The sequence below is a fragment of the Eucyclogobius newberryi genome, unplaced genomic scaffold, assembly GCF_026437365.1.
Source record: "Eucyclogobius newberryi isolate DKJ021-1_F unplaced genomic scaffold, fEucNew1.0.hap1 SCAF_9, whole genome shotgun sequence".
In the NCBI taxonomy this organism is placed as follows: domain Eukaryota; kingdom Metazoa; phylum Chordata; class Actinopteri; order Gobiiformes; family Gobiidae; genus Eucyclogobius; species Eucyclogobius newberryi.
The window spans coordinates 33,335,124-33,356,744 of NW_027316532.1; the positions used below are offsets into that span (position 1 = coordinate 33,335,124).

General features: G+C 38.9%; 2 protein-coding genes across 2 annotated transcripts in view; one reads left to right on the plus strand and one right to left on the minus strand.

The window, feature by feature from the left end:
• The window catches only part of sema6bb (sema domain, transmembrane domain (TM), and cytoplasmic domain, (semaphorin) 6Bb), a 127,748-nt gene extending 125,866 nt beyond the window's left edge, over nucleotides 1–1,882 (minus strand). Inside the window, exon 1 of the mRNA XM_072437991.1 lies at nucleotides 1,820–1,882. The gene's annotated coding sequence lies outside the window, so the exon portion shown is untranslated. The remainder of the gene's footprint in view (nucleotides 1–1,819) is intronic.
• Nucleotides 1–21,621, plus strand: part of plin3 (perilipin 3) — a 292,037-nt gene that overhangs the window by 229,506 nt on the left and 40,910 nt on the right. The gene's annotated exons all lie outside the window — the stretch shown is intronic.

Consider the following 21,621-nt stretch of genomic DNA (forward strand, 5'->3'; position numbering starts at 1 on the left):
AGCGGCCGCACCTGTCTCTCCAGGCCGGCCCGCTCAGGTCACTCTAAATATACCCCCACTGCCCCTCTCCTGTGGCCCCACTACACCACCAAATTGTATCCTCCGCACACTCATGGTGCAAACAAGGTCCAGAGCGCAGGCCTGGCTCTGAGCAGCTCTCCATGATCGTCCCCTTTTATAGAAACGTGATGACATTACAGGGATCCAGTGGCTCCAGAGAGGTGGCTGTCCAGCATTATCCCGGTATTATCACTGCAGTGTGGCATGTATCTGCGGCTGGAACACTATATTTGGACTCTAACTACAGTAGAGAGGGATTAGAGGATGGCACAGAACTTTCAGAGTCACTGGGGTAGAAGGAACTACTTTGGTTGATGATAATGTCTTAGTCCAGATGTGTGTTTTATTGATTTTGCTAAACATGCTCTATGAGCACAGTTTAAAAGAACAGAGTTTAAACATTTATTTTATCAAATGTATTTGATTGAATTAAAGTAAAATGCCTTTGAATTATTACAACATATAAAAAACTGTGTAATATTCACCAACCAATCAATGCAAGCTATTTTATTAAAAAAAACGTTTGGCCTGCAGGCTTTATTAGACAGGACCGTGCGGCATGAAACGGGGATGAGACTGGGGAAAGACATTGCAGCAATCCGTTGAGAGCCGGATTTGAACTGACGAGGGGTTGCTCACGTGGAGCGTACGTGTACGGCCTGACAAAATGTCAAGCTGTGAAGGCCATGAAACATGTGCAGAGGCAGCACCAGAGATGGACTGATAAGGAGAATGTCGCTGCACTATCGCCTGACCGGACCATTGACAATGGACACTGTTTCACCTGCTTAACCCAAACCTTAATGCTGCTTATCTGGCCCCGCCTGAGCTAATGCTATCTACTCTTTTGGCTTTCAGTATTTCACTTCAGGTGTCACCAACTGCAAATCTGCTGCCTATATGCGGATTTTGTTTTAAAAAAAATCTACTGTAGTAAAGTTCCTTTCCTTTAAAATGTACTTTAAGAGTAAATGAGAAGTGTTAAATCATCAAATGTAGTGATTTTAATAAAGAACTCTCCTCCAGATCAATTCAATTGACAATTTCCTAATTTCTCTAATGATGTCCATGTGTTTATTTTTTGGCTGAAATTAAACATAGAATGTCACCATGAATATCCTCAAACCCGTCCAGTTAAAAATGTAGAAAGTACAGATATTATGATTACAAATGTAGTGAAGTCAAATTAAAAAGTATCCACAGAAAAATCGACTTATATATATATGATATATAAGCATATATATTTCCTTAAATGGTAAAGAAGTAAAAAATATATATATTTGTAGTTGTTAATTTTGCCGATTACTTATACCGTTTTTGCACAATTGCACTTCAAATTGCTTCAAATTGTACATAACATGTACAATTCAAATGTTTAATTAGCAATGTCCTTCTCAGGAAATCTTGTTTGTGGTGATGTAAGCTGCGACGTTTGGACCAAAGGAAGAGCAGTGATAAAACTGACTACACCACAGCGCGCTCTCTGGCCTTGGCTCCCCATCTCCGTTACCCTGGAAACTGTTGTCTATATAGAAGGAGCAATTCTATTACAGCGGTCAGGAAATAGAAGTATAAAGCACGACTTATCATTTATAGAGCAATGCACCAGAAAGAGAGGAAGGGATAAAGGAGGAAACAAAGATGAGAAAAGATTGAGACATTTGAAACAAGGGAAACATAGACCCAGAAGATTGAGGGCACCAAGTCAAGTCGGTCGATTTGTTGTGGTCAAGTAAAAAGTGAAAGTCGATGTCCTTACCTCAGCTTGAGGCTTCAAAAATAGGGCATGCCGGCACGGAAGTCCGAGGACAATCTGGATCTGAAATAGAAAAAAACAGCAAAGACAATTTCAGCGCCGAGAAACATCAAAAAGCAGTTTCCAGTCAGAAGTTTCAATAGATTTTCTATAAAGTAATAAACCAGATGATATTTTTACAAAAAAAGACTTTTTTCAGATTGAATGACATACAGAGAGCAAAACAAAAACAGGATGACAGGCCAAGACAATATTGAATATGAATATTATATTAGTATTTCAGTAACTAAGGGAAAATGTGGGATAAGATTGTTTTTTTTTAGACATCGATAATCACGATTATTCAGGTCACAATATGATGATAAGGAATAAGATTCATGACTATTTCAGCCAAATTAAGTCTTTTTACTTTAATTTATACAAAAGTGAATCAAAATATGAACAAATATTTATCAGGCCTTTTTTTTTTTTAAATTCTGTTCTTCATTTCATTAAGCTGGAAATGATGAATTAGTGAGTTTAGTCATGTTCTCAATAATCATGAATAATCGTAACACAAACATTTCATATTGCGGTATCCCTCAATGAGACAGATTCTCAATACATTTCAAAAAGAACACCTCATGCCGCCCGTTAGTATCATGTAATGGGGACTAATTTAAATTCAGCCCACAGCCATCTAACGACTGTTTCATGGCAGACAGCTAATGGACACTTGGCACAGATTTGATCAAAACCATGTGAGTGTCGGAGTGAGAAATATGCCCAGGAGGCTGTTTAACCATATACCCCTGATCTAAGAAAGTTCCTTCATCTATTCACCGTCCATCAGCAACCGCAGCCCCCCTCACACTCACACACCCTTTTACCCACTCCATTTGTCCCCCGTCTCATGCCCAAAGCTAAACCCTTTCTCTTTAGACCTTTATTGTTTTTTAGGGTTTTGTTTTTTGTCATTATCACAACACAATCTCTGTCCAGGCCAATCCACTGTATAGTCTGAAAAACACTGACCTTAAAGGAGACATATTGGGTCATGTTTTTTGCAGGTACTTTTAATGAACTATAACATAAGTAGATCATCATTTTACATTTTGTTCATTGTAAACTGCGATATTTATCCAAAACGGCTTGGTGATAGAAACTGGTCTATTGACTTCCTGTTCAAAACTGCAGAACTAAGAAGCCCCGCCCACCTCTTTGTAGTGAAATCTCACTGGATTTACCCGTTTTTCATTTTCAGAAGTGGTTATTTGACATTTTTGGAACTCTATGTGTCACTCGAAGTCTTAATTTTTCAAATAATCACAACTAAATATTGGAATGTGGGCGGGGATAGGGGGTAAGTGAAAACAACGATTGTCTGAGCACTGGAGCCTCAGATGCAGGACAATTACTCAAACATGCATGATTTAATCAAAATAAAACTTTTAGTACACCAATGATGAGAAAACATTAGTGTAAAAGTTAGAAGCTACAGTTACAGTTGATTTAGCAGAATATGACTCCTTTAATACATTGGTTGAACGTAACTAACGTACCATTATGTAGGAAAAGCTTATTAAGAGATTCAAAATGAAATTAAAAAGTGACTGTTGTTGACAAGTGAACAATAAAATGCAATGATTTGAGAATATTTGGCAAGACCAGCTCTTTCTATTTCTAGTGTGCCATAATTCTTTGATTTCAAGAAAGAAAAGAACCAGCTAAAATGTCACAAAAGTTTATAAATACAAAAACATAAGCAGGAGATAATAGTATTGCTGATTACTCCTTGTATATCTGGAGTTGGGCTTTACAGACGGTGAGTGAAGGTCAAAGTGGAGCCTTTAGGGAGAAACAGGAGAAGCGCGACTGGTCGAGATCAAATAGTGATCAATAGAGGATACACACTTAACTCAGACTGGTGCCCGTCACATGCACACACCCTCACACCACTGTAAAGGGTGTCAAGATCCCCTTCTTCAGCCAATCGTGCGGGAACAGCCCCTCTGATTGTGAGTCTGACCCCCCTAAGCCTGGGAATCATTGGAGCTAAGATCGAGTTACAGTTGGCTTAGACCTGACTTACTTTGTTCTGGTGAGCTCAACTCCACCAGCCCGAAGCTACGCTATATGACGCGGGTCAAATGACTCCACCAAATCCATTTCGGGGGACGTTTTGAAATGGCACATTAGACAAAAAAGAAATGAGTCAAGCCTACGAGCTCGAAACACACCCTCTTGTCTGAGGCTCCAGGAATGCAGCGGTTTGCAAAGTAAAATAGAGGAGGGAGATGATTGAAGCGGCTTTTGTGTGAGCGACATACAATACAATACACCACATGTGTCATCTCTGAAATCACCTAAAAAGCACCACAGAATATCAGTGAAATACAATCCAACCGAGGTAAGATTACAGAGAATATTTGATACGAAGATAATAAAGTACATTCTGCTGCAGGTGTTGAGCAAACCACCAGTGTACAACTAAATATATAATTTAGTTTAATTTGGGAAAGAATCTAAAGTTAAAGGTACACAGTGTAACATTTCAGGTAGAGGGTTTATGTCTCCATGGAGATGTTATTGCTTTGCCTATGTTACACAGTGTGGCATCAAAGTAACATACCATGCATGTATTAAATTACAGGTGTTTTAATTACTAAAAAATATGTGTCTGACCGGGATAAAGCAGGTACATGTTTACCCGCAGACATTTCGAGTTATTCACAGATTCTGAAAGTGTGAATTCAAAGCTATCCAATGATGTCTCACTCATGTAGATCTGATAATATTTGAGTAAGTTGTGGTCATTTGAATGTATACAACTGCTGTTCATATGGAAATGCGGTCACACCCCTCTGCACGTCCAGAGAGCAGGCGAAAACACCACACTTTAAACGGCTTTATTTATGCTTTTAATGCTGCAAATACTGTTATCTGATACATCGAATGGCTGGTACATATCTTCAACTTTCACATAATGCAAAAAAACGAAAATCACAAATTTGGGGGGAAAAAAGTAAAAGGCTGTTTATCTCAGTTTCACCGAGGCCGACATGTACCAGAAATTACGCTGCTCTGACACTCTGGCAGTATTATCGATATGTTGTGTGAACGCCAAGTCCATTCATGAATTAATTCAGCAACAAAACACTTCCAAATCAGAAAAGACAATGTCAACAACATCAACAACAACAACAATCAACAATGACACAAAACTTTGCAGAATCAAAACTTGCATAAACTAAACAGGTTTTCCATGCAGATAAAGACGTTGTCGGGCTGCTGTATATTGCATAAAAGTAAACAAATAATCTGGCATTGAAATGTGTACGATTAAATATCCACAAAGTTGGTATACAGCAGTTTCTACAGCAAAGTACAACGACCACATGAAATATGCTGTTTCCATGGGATCAGCTTTGTTTTATTTGGACTCAATTCACGGTGGAAATAATCTGTTTGACATGTTGGATATGGTGATGTTCCTTTCAGTCATATCAAATATGTTTAGTATCTCTCCCACTAATAAAATTACACAATTTGAAAGGCATGATTGTTGTAAAGTGCTCCAAAGCGAGACGTGCGAGCCAAACCAATCTTTCAAATACAATCACAATCCTTTGTAAAAACGCTCCAGTCCTGCCAATAACTCAAGCCGAGGAATCAGCGCTGATGATCCTTTTGTGGTCAAGAGTGGAAAATATCTCCGCCAGCGTTTGACTGACAATGGAAACTTGGACAGAACCAATTTAAAGAAGCGTTTAGACGAAAAGAGAATCTTGCATCGTTTCACATTATTTTAAAGTGCAAATTATAGGTTCTCATGCTTTTCCAATTACTATTTGGTTTGGTGGGATAGGTCCTGTGGTAAATAGTTTGTGAAGAATAAAAGCTGAATATTACTGGATTGTAGCGCTGAACAATTCAAACAGCATCGACGTCATCGCTAAGCAACAATCCATGGAAAATGCAGGGACCGTTTCAAAGCATGACACATTTTCAACAGTTTAAACAAATAATAAAACTAATGAAATTATCAGGTACTATTGTTTGTCAAATCAGAAATATTGTCTAATTCATATAGATTCTAGCCCCTGTTTACAATATGGTTGCTAGGTAACAAGATAAGATAAGATAAGATAAGATAAGATATTCCTTTATTGTCCCACATGGGGAAATTTCATTGGTGCAACGCAGGTAGATACAGAAGAACAGATCATTTATAGGAAGTCTGAAAAACACTTTCAGTAGAAGATCTCCTATAAATAAATAAAAACTCCCATAGACAAATAAATAAATAAATAAATACCATTGCATGTGAAACAGTTTTGGAATTACCGCTCCATCTGCTGCTCATGTCCAACCAGGAAGTACAATCAAAATGTCATTAAAATTGTCAAACCGGTGAAAAAAATGCAACATTTTTCGTCAAATCTTAAATATAATCATGTTTAAACGGTCAGAGAATCAGAATCATAAGATTAAATTAAACATATGATAATGTATTTGTGTTTTGACGGTCTCTATGCACTTCACCATTCCCTTTCCATTAGTTTAAACTGGTGTCTGTGTGCCGGAAAGGCCCAAACTTGCCGCTGTCCCTGTTAATGAATACCTCCTCCTGTGTGTCACCTTGTCTAATGCTGTCTGGTCACTTCTCGGACCATAACAACTCCAACAACCTCGCGCCACTCTGCCAAATCATCAAGTCGCACCGCCGCTGTCACTTCACCTGCTGCTGCCTGTCGCACACACAGCTCCGTGTCCACTTACCGCCAAAACATCTGCTGCATTGGCACTTTTCTGGACACGCTCTCCAGAAAAGTGCCCCAAAAATATCCGGAAATGACATATATTTGCATTTCACTTCACAAGGTGCAGTGGTAAAGCTACTGAACCTGTTATTGTCAAACGTTTCAAAGATGACTTCTGTGTGACACAATAACAAAAGCAGGATAACTCAAGTAAAGCCTTGTCTAAATGAATAAAATGGTAAAAAAAATAATAATAAATCAATCAATAAATAGCAGAATGAAACACTTTACACATTTAGTTCCCATACTTAATCTCAGAAATCACTAATTCAACCATCTATACAGTGGGTCAAATCTTATCGTAATACAAAAATGAAGCTACAATAAATAATGAATCCCCCAAAAATATAGTTCAAGCTTACTCTTGTTGAATGATAATTGAATATAGTAATTATTGTGACTATTGCTGCAGTAGTAATCAAGAACTACCCCAAAAGGGAACAAAAATAGGTCTAACATTCAAGTCTAGTCCAGTCCAAGTAACTGATGTGTCACTGAGGGCAGAGAATATTTCCAAATTCTATTCTTTCATGTACCCGCTTAGAAAATGTTGAACACAATTAAGACTCGTTGATAAAGTTGAAAATGGCTTAATATTAATTGACAGAGCTCAGAGGTTGCTGTCTATCCAAAGAAAAGTAGAAAGCTTCTCATTTGAATGGCTGTGATATTCATAGAAACAGTTGAACCTAAGGCACATTCAAACAATAGCATTTATCACACAAATGAATAAAGCACTTGACAGGATATGACTTTTACAGGGAGCACTTTTTGTCAAACACTGTGTAAATGTATTAAAAAAACAGTTTGTCTGCAGGGAATTCACCTTATTGTAAAAGTCACGACTCCTGTCTTTTATTTTTCATCTCTACAGCGTTTATCTGTCAGTTCAACAGTGTTTCTGTCTGTCTGTCTGCCTGTCTGTCAGCTCAAGCGAGATAGAAGAGTTGGGTCCTTTTGAATGGCAAACATGACGAAAAACATGAAAAGGGAGCGATGCAGGTGAGACAGGTCGGGTTTAAGGGTATGATATACGCTGAAATAATATGTGATAACTAAAACATGCAAGTTAAAAAAATATTCTCATACATATTTTATTATTTATTAAAGGTGGTATGGACAATTTTTTTCAGCAATTTTTTTTTCATATTTCCTCGTGGCGTGGATAAATCATTTGTCCTGCCACGTATCAATCATAAAACGCACCTACTGCTCACCTGCAGCCGCGTCAGGCTCGTCCCCACGTTCCCGCGTGCCTAAGCGCATGGATCTATCATAAGATAGTTCCCTCAGTGTACGGGGCAAAATGAAGACGGAGAAAGACTGTTCGAGCTGACGCAGAAGTGGACAGAAATCTACGGGAGACGAGAGATGCGATGCGCTCCGTTGCGCTAATAAACAAACGCACGTGTGTGTTGTATCAGTCCGCACGGGGGAGTGCGCATGCGCACTTCCACCTGCGTTCTCAAATCGCCGAAAAATCGTCCATACCGCCTTTAATTTTAATGTATGTGTCAGCAGCAGCTTCAACATAAATTATAGCCACATTTCATTTATTGTCCTGAGGTGGATGAAAACAAACAATTTAGTTAGACATCAGGTTTGTAGCGTAGTCTTTATATGTAAGAACAATGTTACTTAAAAATGAAAATAATAAAAGTTGTGGCTCAAATTGCTACTCAAGTAAGTATTTGGATAAACTAATTGGACCAACAAAACATTAAACTCAAACAAATGTAACTGAGTACTACCCAGTAAGGAAAATATTCGAATCTCAAAACCAATTTCGATGCCACAATGAGAATTTAAAATTATCTTATTTAGGTCAAGGTTTAAAAAAATAGACTGACATTTTCAACACAAAAGAAATGCACTTTGTGTGCTATTTCTGCTTAAGCTCAAGATCCTTCTAATTATGATCTGGAAAGGCCAGGTTTTGTTCAGTTTATGATTATTTTTAATATCAGTATTGTACAAATGAGATGTTTAAATACTAGTTTAAGTAGTACTAGTAAGTACTTATTAGTATCTGTATTTTTTTTTATACTTTTGACAAGCCTTATTTACAGTGAAAAAGATAGTCAGAAGTCCAAAGATGTTAGTTATCTATAGATTCATGACTCGTCTGTTTTCAACCACTTTTTAAGAATAGTTTTGAAGGTTAAGTCTTTGCCACAGTCTCCACTAGTTAATCTAACCTAGTTTCACATATAAAGTCCTTTAAGAAGGGAAGGGTAAGCCTATTTAGAACTTTAAAAAATGAGATCGGTATCCAGAAACATTGGAGAACTTTCTAAATCCAATATGTTGTACTTAATTCAAACGTAACAAATAATGGTAATGGAAAGGCTTCTTGTCTAGAGTGTTCAGGGTCTTCAAAGCCTCTCACTTGAGTGGGACCATGCTCTAACTCAATAAGATGTGACTAAATACTGTTATTTAGTGCATGTAAGCCTTAGCTGACTCTGTAGTCCGATAAAACCTTATCTGCTTAAATTTGACATGTTAAATTGGATAATATTATTGGAAATTAATATTGTCGTTGAAAGTTCCATTGGTCATTACGAGACACTTCTTTATTTGACCAGATCTAATCTCCATCCACTAATGCCATGTAAAGACCTATAGATACTTTAATAGTTAGCCAATGGTACAGTTTCAATTTATATGCAACATGATTTACCAATTTGTGTCAGTTAACCAGACCTATTCATGTTCTGCATTGTCCGGAAAAATAAATTAAATTGCAGGACATCAACAAACCCCCAGCACCCTGCACAGCACATGCAAAGTGAGTGCGGTGGAAGCACATTGCATTAGTATAACCTGCTATTACGCTGGAGTGGCTTTACTCAAAGCTTTATGAATACAGACACTAACAGTAGTACTGCATTAAATATTGATTTCTTTCTGTTCAGGTCAATGTAGAGTTGATCTTCAGACGTGAATATGAAGTGTCTCCATTCACTATGGACCACAGTCTTTATAATAGTGTTTGTCAATGCGCCTCCACACAATTATGAAGTCATTATTCCTGCACTAGCCTCCAGTCATTTCTAATTTGGACAAATGACATTTCCATTTAGTACTTTGACACTTCGTCTTGTCATTGAGATGCACAAAATCAGTAGACAAAGCCTCCAAAGTCTTTGTTTGAACTGCCTTCGCACAACATACACACCAAGCATAGCATCAAAGGGCACTTATATAAACTCTTGACTTTGTTACAGTAATGTTTCCTCATTATTAGTTTACTCAAAGTCCTGTTTTCACCCATCCCCCATCTCTGCTCACATCCCTGAACTTGAAAAATTAAGACACATATCGGGTTCTTAAATGTCACACATAATAAAAACATGCAAATGACAATCCACTGCTTGTTGCAGTGAAATTATCTCTCTGAAGGGGCGGAGCTTATCAGTTCTGCAGCTTTAATCAGGAAGCCTATTGACATGTTTCTATTACTAAACTGTTGTAGATCAATATTGCGGTTTATAATGAGCAAAATGTAAAATGATGATCTACTTTGTTATAGTTCAATGTGAAGTACCTGAGAAAAAGCATAATTTGTCAACGATGCAACACAAACGTCAAGCATATCCAAAAGTGGTTAAATGAAGTGTATGAGGAGAACAAATGTGGTGAAATCTCTCAGATCACAAACCCCCCATGGAGGTGGCCGTATGATTTTGTCTGATCTGTGTATGAAACATGTGCTAACTGGCCTCAGGGACTATTGCATTTGGAATAGAGAAATTAAAATCAAGTCAATTATCAAATTAGGACATTTAAAAACTCATCACCACTTTTCACCAATTCCCTAACGTAATTGAGACAAAAGCACCAGTTATGCCAGTAGTCGCTAATTTGTTTGATCTAGTGTTAGAACAAAATCTTCTCTTGTCCGAATGATTCAAAACACGTCGCAAAAATGTAATAAATAACATGTTTGTTTTTCGTCAGAATCCAAAATCTTGCAAGTTTCCAGCTAAGATCCCACCTGTCAGACACCCGCTCTTCGCAACTGACAAATTCTTCACGGTGCGTCAACAGGGTGCTTCATCTCATTGGCTGCTAACCAACAAGACATGCAAAAAGCCCTGTTTACTCAAGATGCTACTGCTGCATGACGACGAGAGCGAGAGGGAAGAGGAGCCGCGGCATAAAAGAGGGGGAGGAAACACATTGGGGGGGAAAGGGTTTTTGGGTTTGGGAGATTTTGAAATGTTGGTACAAGAGGAGCAGAGATAGACCGGGGAGACTGAGGCAGAAAGCATTGGTAGCCCTCATCTGCAGATCAAAGTGCTGTCTTCTTGCTTGTTGTGCCTGGAGCTCTCTTCCTGAGTTGGAAAGTGGGAATAGCACAGTCAGAAGAAACTTTTTTCCTGCTAACTTTGCTTTACCAGTGTAAGGAATCAGATGCAGCACTGTCTCTCGCGGTATGAAAAAAAAATCAGCATGTTGTGAGGCAGGTAAACGCCAAGAAGGAACAACACTGCAGTTTCTATGATGAGAGCACATGATCGTAATGGAGGGTACACACTTGGAAAGCTCCCGGTAAATGGGTCAGACACTTTTCCAACTTGTCTTATGCTCTGATGTCGCGCTGATGCTCTTCAACTTGGGAAAGGGACTCTCCATCGATCAGCTTTTCCCCCCATCGAGAACCTGATTTTCATCCTAGCTCCTTCGCTCTCAGCTGGCCCAGTGTCATTTCAAGTTTTTGGCCATACTGAATGTGTACGAACGACTGTAGCCCTTTATAGATACAGTATATTATGTCTTTACACGTGACAAAAGATCAACGTCCAGATTAATTATTCAAACACAAAACTAAACATGCCCTCAAAGAACAGAAACTGGCAAAGCAGCAACATTTTACAGCCAATAATGATACTGGCATCAGTCAAGGTTTGAGAACCGTGCCAACAATTCAAAAAATATATGTAAAAAAGATGAGACAGTAAGTTCAACAGTTTAGGCTGTGTTAAACAATGATTGCACGTCCGTTTAATTTTGTTTTCCTTTTCATCCAAATGTATGTAATGGAGGAAGGTTAAGCTGATTTCAAACAGAAAGACTCTATTATTAATGACATATTTTAGAAGATTCTATAAGCCCTTTGTCAAAAAATTTACAAAATTAATCAAGCCAAAGGTCAGCCAGGAGCATGACCACGCCCTTTTCGCATGGTCTTCTTAAATTCAGAGATATCCTTGGCAATCTGCAGTGCTGCTGATTCCTCTCAACGCCAGATTTGCAGCCGTGGAACAAAAAGAAAGTTTCTTCACCACCTTCAAACACTCCCTTCAGTGGCTTTTGAGCGAGCGTTGGCCTTAAACCACGAGTACATATTTAGCATTCGTTTCTGAGGCCAAGTCCCAATCCAAACAAAGTCTCGTGCCAAAACATCACGGCTACAGACCACAGACAATGGCCAGCAGCACCGCCACATTTCAAGATACTACAGTGAGAGCCAAATTTGGTTCATAGCACTACATTTGGCAGCGTATGCATCAATCAGGGCATGTCTTTATCATATTACAAGACATGATTAGCTACTGCAGCGCTAAAGATGCATTTAAGGAAAATTGTGATTTGGTTGCTTCTCAATTGAAATGCTAATGCCGTTGCTAGCTCCGTGGGCCTTTATCTGCACTGGAGCAGTTAGCAGATGATAAATTAGCTCGTGTCGTGTGTGTTTGTTGCCTTTTGTAAGTGACTTGTAGATACATGGGGCGTGGCGCTATGAGTGACAGCATCTAGAAAAGAGTGATGGAAAGTTGTTCTTGCTGCCATAGATCTCCTGCGACACCAAGGAAATGGAGAATTGGCAGCGTAAACATGAGCTTTGACCCCTGTTTATCCAATATTCCATCAGAATGACAGTCGGCAGCTCGAAAACCTGCCCCGAGATTCCATTATAGGCGTATGTGGAGCGGCAGTCATACAGGGTCAGACAATATGTGGAGGAGAGACGAGATTGAGGTCCCCGAGTGTGACAAACATCAAAATAAAATGGCCTGCTTCAGGAGATGGGAGCCGTCGGCAAGTGGACCTCTGCTGGGACACGGCAGGACAGTGGGATTGTAAATGTTCCCCGAGCTTTTGGAGGTTTTGATAACTCACGAGGTTGTTTAGAAACTAGATATAATATATTAAAAAATGATCATATAAGATTCAGATAGGCTTCATGCACTTAAGGCATTCTAGAGTTTAGCTTGAGAAAATGGAGAGAACCCACAAGAGAGACTCCCTAAAGTAAAGGTGGATGTATAAATTACCCCTCACCCTTTAAAAAAAAGTTTTATCTGGCTCTTAAAAGTCTTAAAACCTTTCTAAAAACTAGAAGCCCGTCAGGAAAGGTGTGCCATCCTGTCGCTCGGTCACATCTATTCTTATTGCACTCTTGGCACCTTAAGCCTGATTCAGTTTCCTCAATCTGAAACTATCCTCCAGCTCCAGGGTGTGATACTAACTTTGAGATCCGGTGAAAAATGAACAGCAAGGAAAGAATGAGGGAGTGTGCGAGAAGGAGATTGGGTTAACAGGATAAATGGGAGTCATATGTACAGTTAATGCACGTCGCCAAATAAAACATGTGTTGGGGAAAGTTTCTCCACCAGCGTTCCCGCCCTCACACCTCCACTGCTGCGCCACAGCCAAACAATACACAGACGATACCAACTGCCTTACAGCACTATGTGAATTAATTTGGGAGACATTTGGGATAAGGCTTTGTAATGATGGTAGTTTATAACAAATAAGCTCCAATAAACACAGTCAAGTCACTTTAGCAGCAAATTATTTTCAAAAAATGTGATTTGTCCTCCAATTTAGTTTGAAAAGAGCTTATTGTTGTGACATCAAGCAAACAGTTCTTATCCTAATTTAATCTTCCTTGACTAAGATTCAAATTGAAAAGAAGTCAAGTAGAGGACAAAACATAATTCATAGCCAATAGACACTGTATTTTTGGTGACGCTTTAAAATAAGATAACTTAGTAAACTATTTATGCGACATGAATAAGTATGAATTATTTGTATATGCGCTTTACAGGCTTTAAATGTTAATAAATCATTCAGAAACATGTGTGTTAACAAACCATGTACAAAATGGCCTCGTATTACACTATTTTCAATAACAAAGTCATAAATGTTTGCAAATGCCTTATAAGTGCTTATAAAACAATACATAGTGCTTATTAGCGTCTTATAAATAGTACACCAACAGGCTTTTAGGCACGCAGACTGTACAGTGCTGAGACTTTCAAATGACTTATGGGTTTCCGTGGTAATTGTTTATGCTGTGTACATAATATATCTATATAAGAGACGTTATACAATTGGCACATTAAAAAGTGACATCTTGAGCTATATATAAGGACTGAGGTCTCGAATGTGTTGCTAATGGACTCCACTGCGGACAAACGATACGAAAAGACGTGAATTAGCAAAAAGCAGCCACACATGCAGATAATATCAACACTATGAATCGCTCCGAAGTCATCTCACCTAAGTAGGGTTTACTAAAGAAACTGGCCTCTCTTTTACAGCCCTGTGTCAGACACTTGGCTGCTGAGTGCTTTCATTCCCACTTTAAATTGTGCTGGGACTCGAGGGCCCGCCTGTGTTTGTGTGAGAGAAGCAGGTCCGCCGTACAGTCAAGTTAAGCACTGTCGTTTCCCAGTGAGGCGACTGAACCATCACCGAAGTCCCTCCTGTCGCCTCATGAAGGAGATCAAAGTCTGTCTTATAGTCTGTAGATGCAAACTTTTGGCATGCATCTATAATCATGTTTTTGTTCGTTTCCTCGTCCTCAAACTGGGCCATGCATGCAAATTTTGATACATTGGATTCTTTTGGGAGAAACAGATATTTTTGCCACCCAAATCTTGATTTGTTGTAAGCTTTTTTTAGAGCTTTTGCATGTTTGTGTTTATCCCTGGTTGAAATGTTGTAATTTTAGTTCCATATTCACAGGACTTCAAAGTTTTTGTTGTTGTTGTTTTCAGTTTGAATAAGTATAAAACAAAACAAAAAACACAACACAGAACATGAAACAGAGAGAGAACAAAATACTTAATGAAGTTACAGCACATATAGTCCAAAGTCTATCAGATTAATTAATGTATATCATTTTCAAATGTACGGTAGTCTGAATGTCCATTTTCCATTATTCCAATGTCTATTACTATGTCCCTTGATTGTTGGTTCAAGAATTCAAAGTTATTGTTTATAGGTATTTTGAAAGGAAAAAGCTATTTCAAGGTACAAATTTGAAAAATGTTACTCAAACAATCTGCTAATGAAAACCTTCACTAGAAACATGTTCGACTTGAATTCCGGGCACTATTTCCTAGCATTTCGTGAAAGAACTTTTGCACAGTGTATCCTTGTGTGTCCCTAAGGCCTGCCACTGTTCAAATGTGTTTTTACGAGAGGTCTCCAAAGTCCAAAGGCAGTGATTGAAGGGAGGGGAAAAGACTAGCACCCCGGATGTGGAAGTCAATCTCATTATCGCTGGGCACAGTATATAGCGGACATCTTTATAGAGGTGCGCAGGTCGTGATCTGACTACACAATGCTTGGCATGCGGACACGAAGGCCCGGAGTAGGGGATAGGAAACAAGTCAAGTGCTGAGGGGGAAGGAGCTGCTTTGTGCTCTGTTTAATGCCAGTTTAATGTACAACAGTGTGAAAGAATAGGCGAGGACAGAAAGACATAAAACTTTAGGAGAGGTTGCTCAGTAGGAGGTGTTGGCTGTGATTTGGGGCTGTATTGAAAATGCTGTGGTGAAAACAAGACTGATGTTAAAGTCCAGTGCAGCTGAGGATGAAAGGTGTGACGGGAAAACAGCTTTATCCATCCATTTACATGCAGAGTTGTAGCTTGACTAATTGGACCAGTGTTGTAGCGCCAACACAACATGAAGGGGAGCTCATTTATTGATACGCACTGGATGCCTGCTTCACTTGTGGCTACGATCCAGACCAAACTGTTGACAAATGCTTGCAAGCTGTAAAATTGCAATTTGGGGAAAACATAACCTTTTTTTTTTTATTTTACATTTGCACCGAATGTTAGCTGTCTCTGCACCTGCAAATCTACTTTTTTATCAGGCTGTTTATGTGACAATAGCATTGATTTTTCCTTCAGAGAGTTTGATTTCATAAAGCTAGACAAATGAAGGTTTGTGAATAACTGTGAAAGCATGATGTTTCTTCTTACAATAATGGTAACACTCAAATTTGATATTGCGACATCCTTAGATATATACACTGTATTTAAGTATTATTAAGTATAAAATATTAAGTATTTTGTTGTATCTTTTTATGTCTCCATTTGACATAGAAACATATCTACGTGTTTTGGTGTAATATCAAGTATTATAGTCAAATTCTGTTATAGAAATAGTGGCATCTAAAGGATAACCGACCCTTGAGGCTTTCTTATAATGGATTCCATGTACAAACTTGAGAAGCTGCAGTTGCTTTTATCAGAGTAATTTGATTTTCTGCCATGTCACACAAACACACTGACATTTACAATGGGAACCACCGTGGAGAACAACTGTAGAGCACGCGGTGTAAAATCAAAGGACACGTTCACCTGTAACAGTAGAAGCGCCGCACTACAGCTGTGTGCGATTTACACTTAACCACGGCACGCTCCAGTTAAAATGTCACCGCGGCGCTCGCCCGACTACGCCGCGCGATACATCCACCGACAAGATGACAACCGCACAGCCGAGCCTTGGCCCCTTGTCACGTCATTACTTAATTCCCCCGATAGCAATTACCTCTGAAAGGAACAAAAGCCGGTGCCAAGCTGCAACTATTACTGACGCGGCGGCTCAAAGAACAACAGGCTGATTTTCTGTCGAGCCAATTTGCCGAGGATCCACGCTGAGGCCGGGGCTAATGAAGGAACGCTCTTGAGGCACGGACCACAGTCAGGCCGGCAGGAGGCGAGCAGATGATGCGTTAGGGAGGCTAGAAGAGGAAGTTCATCTAGGGGAGCTTGAGATACTTTGATTTTGTTGGGTCTTAATGATCCTTTAAGAGACTGAGAGTGAAAATGTGCTTTCCTTGTCGTCTCAATTGACACTTATGTTTCGTTTCCCTTTCTATTGTCACTTAGTTTAGGTCGTTGCTGAAAAGTCGCCCGTTGTGAGCATTGAAGGCAAAATGGATGTCAAGATGATTAGGGAAATTGATAATTGTGATTATTTAGGTCACAATATAATAGAAAGAACAAAAAACTAATTATGACTATTTGAGAAGAAAAATTAAGTGATTTCAATTGACTCTAATTCAAGTACTTTATCTGTGTTTTTGTAACATTTTCTTCAGTTGATCACAGACTTGACAATAAGAATGATAGACAATTAAAAATAGCATTGTTTCAGCTATATCAGTAATTGTGGATAATTGTTAAATTGTGATTTTTTTTACAATAATTGTAATACTCAAGGACAATTCATATTTCATAAAAAGGGAGAAGTTTGCTCGCAAGAACAAGAACAAACTTGGTTTCGGCTCTGGCATTCAAACTTCAACAGAAGCAGCCAAACTCCTCTAGACCCCGCCCCTGTGATCCCTAACAACACTGTTGCTATGGAGATTATTATCACAGACAGCTCAGATGATATGGTTTAGCCAATTAGAGCCTAGTTGATGGACAGCGCTGCCAAACAAAGTTCGGCTCAGTTGATGTGTCGAGAACAAAATGTGAGAACTGCAGATCAAAAGAACAAAATGACATCATTTTGTACTTAAAGCCCGAGTTGCACGAACAAACTTCTTCTCTCTTCTTATAAAGTATGAATTGGCCTTAAAATTTGACATTGGAGACAATCTGTGGGGTCACGGGGCTCTGAGTTTTGGGGTCGCTGAAATTATTATATTTTTCAGAAAATCTAGGTCAACTATGAACTATTCAAATAAATGTTATTACGTTTTTCAAATGATTTAACACTAGAAATTATAATTTAAGTCCATTAAATTTTGCAGTGGGGGTCATGTTGGTCACATAGTTATTTTGCAGGTCTTATTTCCTGAGAGGTTTGGGAACTTCTGGTAAAGTACATTTCAGAGTCAAAGCCCAACAAAGTCATGATAATGCAACACTTTTTTGTTTAGAAAGCTGCCGACACCAGTATTTTTTTAACCACCATTCAAGCTCACATGTTTGCCTCAAATACACTGTTAGTCGTGATCATGTACTTCTATCTTGGCTTGTCCATACTTGACTTCTATTATTAAGATGAACATTAACTTCCATTGAGCTCCACATAAAGCGTTCAACTCATTCAAGTGAAAGCGCCGGCGTGACAGCAATAGATGAGCTTTCATAATGAGATGAGACAGGCCGAACAGGAGGGAGAAGCTAAAATGTCAGGGCGCTGGGTGCAGGCGCTATGTACGGGGGCAAAAAATGTGCAAAGCAATCAAGGCCACCAACCGAACCATTCTGCAACTCCTGCTGTAGTTTAATGGAACCGCCCGGCGCAGAGTGTCTTCAAAACTGTTGTGTAGAGGCCTGACAGATACATCACAACATGGCGACAGCTCTGCCACATCAGCCCGCTAATTTACAACCATTCGACTGCAACAGAAGGCATGGATTCAAGTAGGAAATATAAACACAGTTATTTAGACATGGCAAGTGAGAAAACAATTATACAGCGAGGCCTCATGACTGACAAATGAGGTGGTTGGGCTGTGGTATGTCTGGGTTCATTTGAGGATTGGGAGCGGGATGTTAATCATTTCCACCGCTAGTTTTTACAAGAGGCGACACGCTCGGTCTGCAAACGCTCCCGCACACACCCATGGACTCACCAGCGTCCTGCGTAAAGACCAGGCAGGTACACTGCAGAGTTACAGCGCCAAGACGGCAAGAATCTGCTATAAATATGCACCGCGTGGAGGAGATGGCGGTAAATAACACAGAAATAACCGAGCGTAAAGGTAGATTTATGATGAAGCAATTTTTGTCTCGATGTAGCAAAATGTTTGGCACAGCTCCAGCCAAGCAAGTCCAACAGTTTGCATCGGAAATTGTGATAGGTTTTGCAATGAGGGTTTCAAGATGTATAATAAGTGAGAATCATTATTAAAATTATGTCCAAGGAGGCACTTTTTTAATCTGCGACATTTTAACAATCCTGTCTTCATGGGGTCACTTTAATAAACCTGCAAACCTAAGTGGCAATGGGTATATTTATATTGTTTTGATACTGTTTTAGTAACAGTATTTTGGCATTAGGGCTATCGCTAAGTTTGTCAGCGATTTCTATTCCACATTGAGACTTTTTAAATACATTATCGACCAAATAAAGGTTGAAATGTGGTGACTGAAAGCATTTAGATTGAGAATATTTATGAATACAGCTTATTAATGAGGAAAATAGTTTATTCTTTTCTGACATTTTGATTTAATAATGCCACAGTTGTTGTTATAAACAGGTACTTTTGTATTTGTTTTCAGTCGGTATAGTTCCGATAACAATTGCCATAATCAAAATACAATTATGTTTATTGACAACCTTAGCTTAGTATACACACGTAAACTTTGCACAAAACCTCTATATAAATTCACAGTACGAGAAAATAATATGCACAATATGAAAACATACATCAAAATGATTCAAAATAAAACCAAATTTATGATTAAATTGGTTTTATTTCTCAGTCGGAATGAAATTTCCTACTGATCCTGAAATGGCCGACTTTACAGAGAAAAGAAGACAAACTGAAACGTCCCTTAGATTTAGGAACGAGAGAAGATATGCTCCTATTTATCCGCCTGTGTAATTGTTCAGAGCCGTTTTGGTTAATTAACTAAAATGTTGTCTCAAGGCTGTGTCTGGCTGCTGCAGGTACGGAGCTCCATCAAACCAGTGTCTCGGGCCCTGCATGAACAGAGGAGAACGCCTCTGGACTGGGGATGATAATTGTAAAACCAACAGGGGGGCAGAGCGCAGCACACTGAAGCTATTAACACAAGAAAAGAGGAACGTTCACTTAACATTTTCTCTCCACACCAACTCAAGAAATCATAAGGCCAATTTTATAGTACCTTTTCCACCAGCCCTGCTCTGGTTTGAGCATTTCCATAGCCAAGCTTAACTAATACCAGGTGCTCTTATGGTACTGTAATGGCAAAAATAAGGCAAGGAACCAAGTTGCTTTGTCTCAATGTTAAGGTGATTTAATCAGGCGTTTCTCTCTCTCTGGTACATTACATGATCAGAATCTCTCGCCCAAGTCCCAGGTCCCCCCTATTTATACACATTAGTCACATGACCCAACACAAAGTTACCAGTCACTCAGGTACAAAGGGACAAAGGAACGGGGTTAAAAGAAGGAGACAGTAGATAATATTTGCATTAATTCAATTCACAGGTCTTGCTGTCTTTGTCCTAGTGTGAAACAAAACGGGGAACTTCCTAGTCACTCCAGGAGGTCCGGACATGTACATTTCCAGGCAAAGAGGGGTTGTGTCAGGCTGTTGACTTTGTTTGTTTGTAGAAATAGAATTGAAAATTAAAAAGCAAAGGGCCAGATTATATTTTTCCACAAGAGTACCTGCTCAGCCCAGGTTCCAGACCAAGAAGGTACTAATGATGCACTCACGTGGTTCTCGGGTGCTTGTGATTGAGTCATCTTTAACAGCTAACTGTAAGATTTGTTGTTAACCTTCTAAACGTAATTTTTCGGAAAACTTTCTTACTGAAGCTACAATGTTGCACCAGTAATAATTAGAGTTGGAATGTAATAAAGTTTTGTCAAAAGCGGCACACAGCCGGTGATGGGGATGTGAGGTCAGGCATGGAAATTGGGCAGCGACTCATAACTCTTCTTTTCAAGTGTTCAAGGTCTTTTTCAACTCGTAAACCACAAGGACCACACAAACACGGCATAAACTGCTGGTTACTGATCGGTCAGAGAAATTGAAGCATCCATGGATACTAAAGAGTTTCCAGGGATTTGTTGTGGCAGTTTTCATGAATATGGCTGGTATAAATAGGGTTTATGACAATCAAAAATGTTTGATTGTCATTTTCAGTGGACGAAACATAAACTAGGAGCTTCCTTTGACAGAAAGGTGCAACATAAAACAAAATATATTTGAATATTTAAACGTGTTTTATGATGCAGATTATTAATTTGGTGTGTGGTAGATTAATACAGTGAGTGGTGGGCAATATTGACAAAAATTAATGAAGAATCTCTTGATATATTTTTGCAATACAATATTCAGTCAAAAATATTTCAACAATGCATCAGGAATGTGCAAAAATATAGCACAAAGTATTCAAAAGTGTAGAACAATAAGTGAACGGACCAAAACATAACCACAAAAAGGCAGAAATATCACATACATCATACTTTCCACAGATGATATACTCAATATTCTAATTTTGCTTCTTTCCAAAACAACAATTGCCATGTTATCTTTTTTTTCCAATCTGTAAGTAGTAATTTAGGTCAGTGCGCTCTTCGAGTCAGTTCCAAGCCTACTGTGCATATAAAATGGATTGTGCGAGAAATGAAAGATACTGTACGAGAGGAAATTGTGGCAGAAAAAGTAGTTCAACTGGACATTTACACTTGAAATATAGTAATAATTGTTGTCTGTAGCAGTGATTGTGGAAAGCTGGTAGAACTGGTGGTAGCAAGTGCTTATAAATCACTATATTTTTTTCCTGAGTAATAACATTTGAAAGTGACAGAGCTTCCACTTGAGATTTAGATCACATCCTCCATCTATGCCTTGTCCTACAGTCTATACTAATCCAATACAACCTTAAAAGCTTCCTATTCTGGTCATTATACAGTATCTTGACATCTCCGCTCCAATCCCTGTACTACATGACTGACTCGTTCACACAGAGAAACCTCCACCCAAACTGCGGCTCTCTTCTTCATTCACTTCTTTAAGCTTCGGAGTAGCTCTGACTTCTACAATTTTGCCCCACTGCGTCTTGGCAA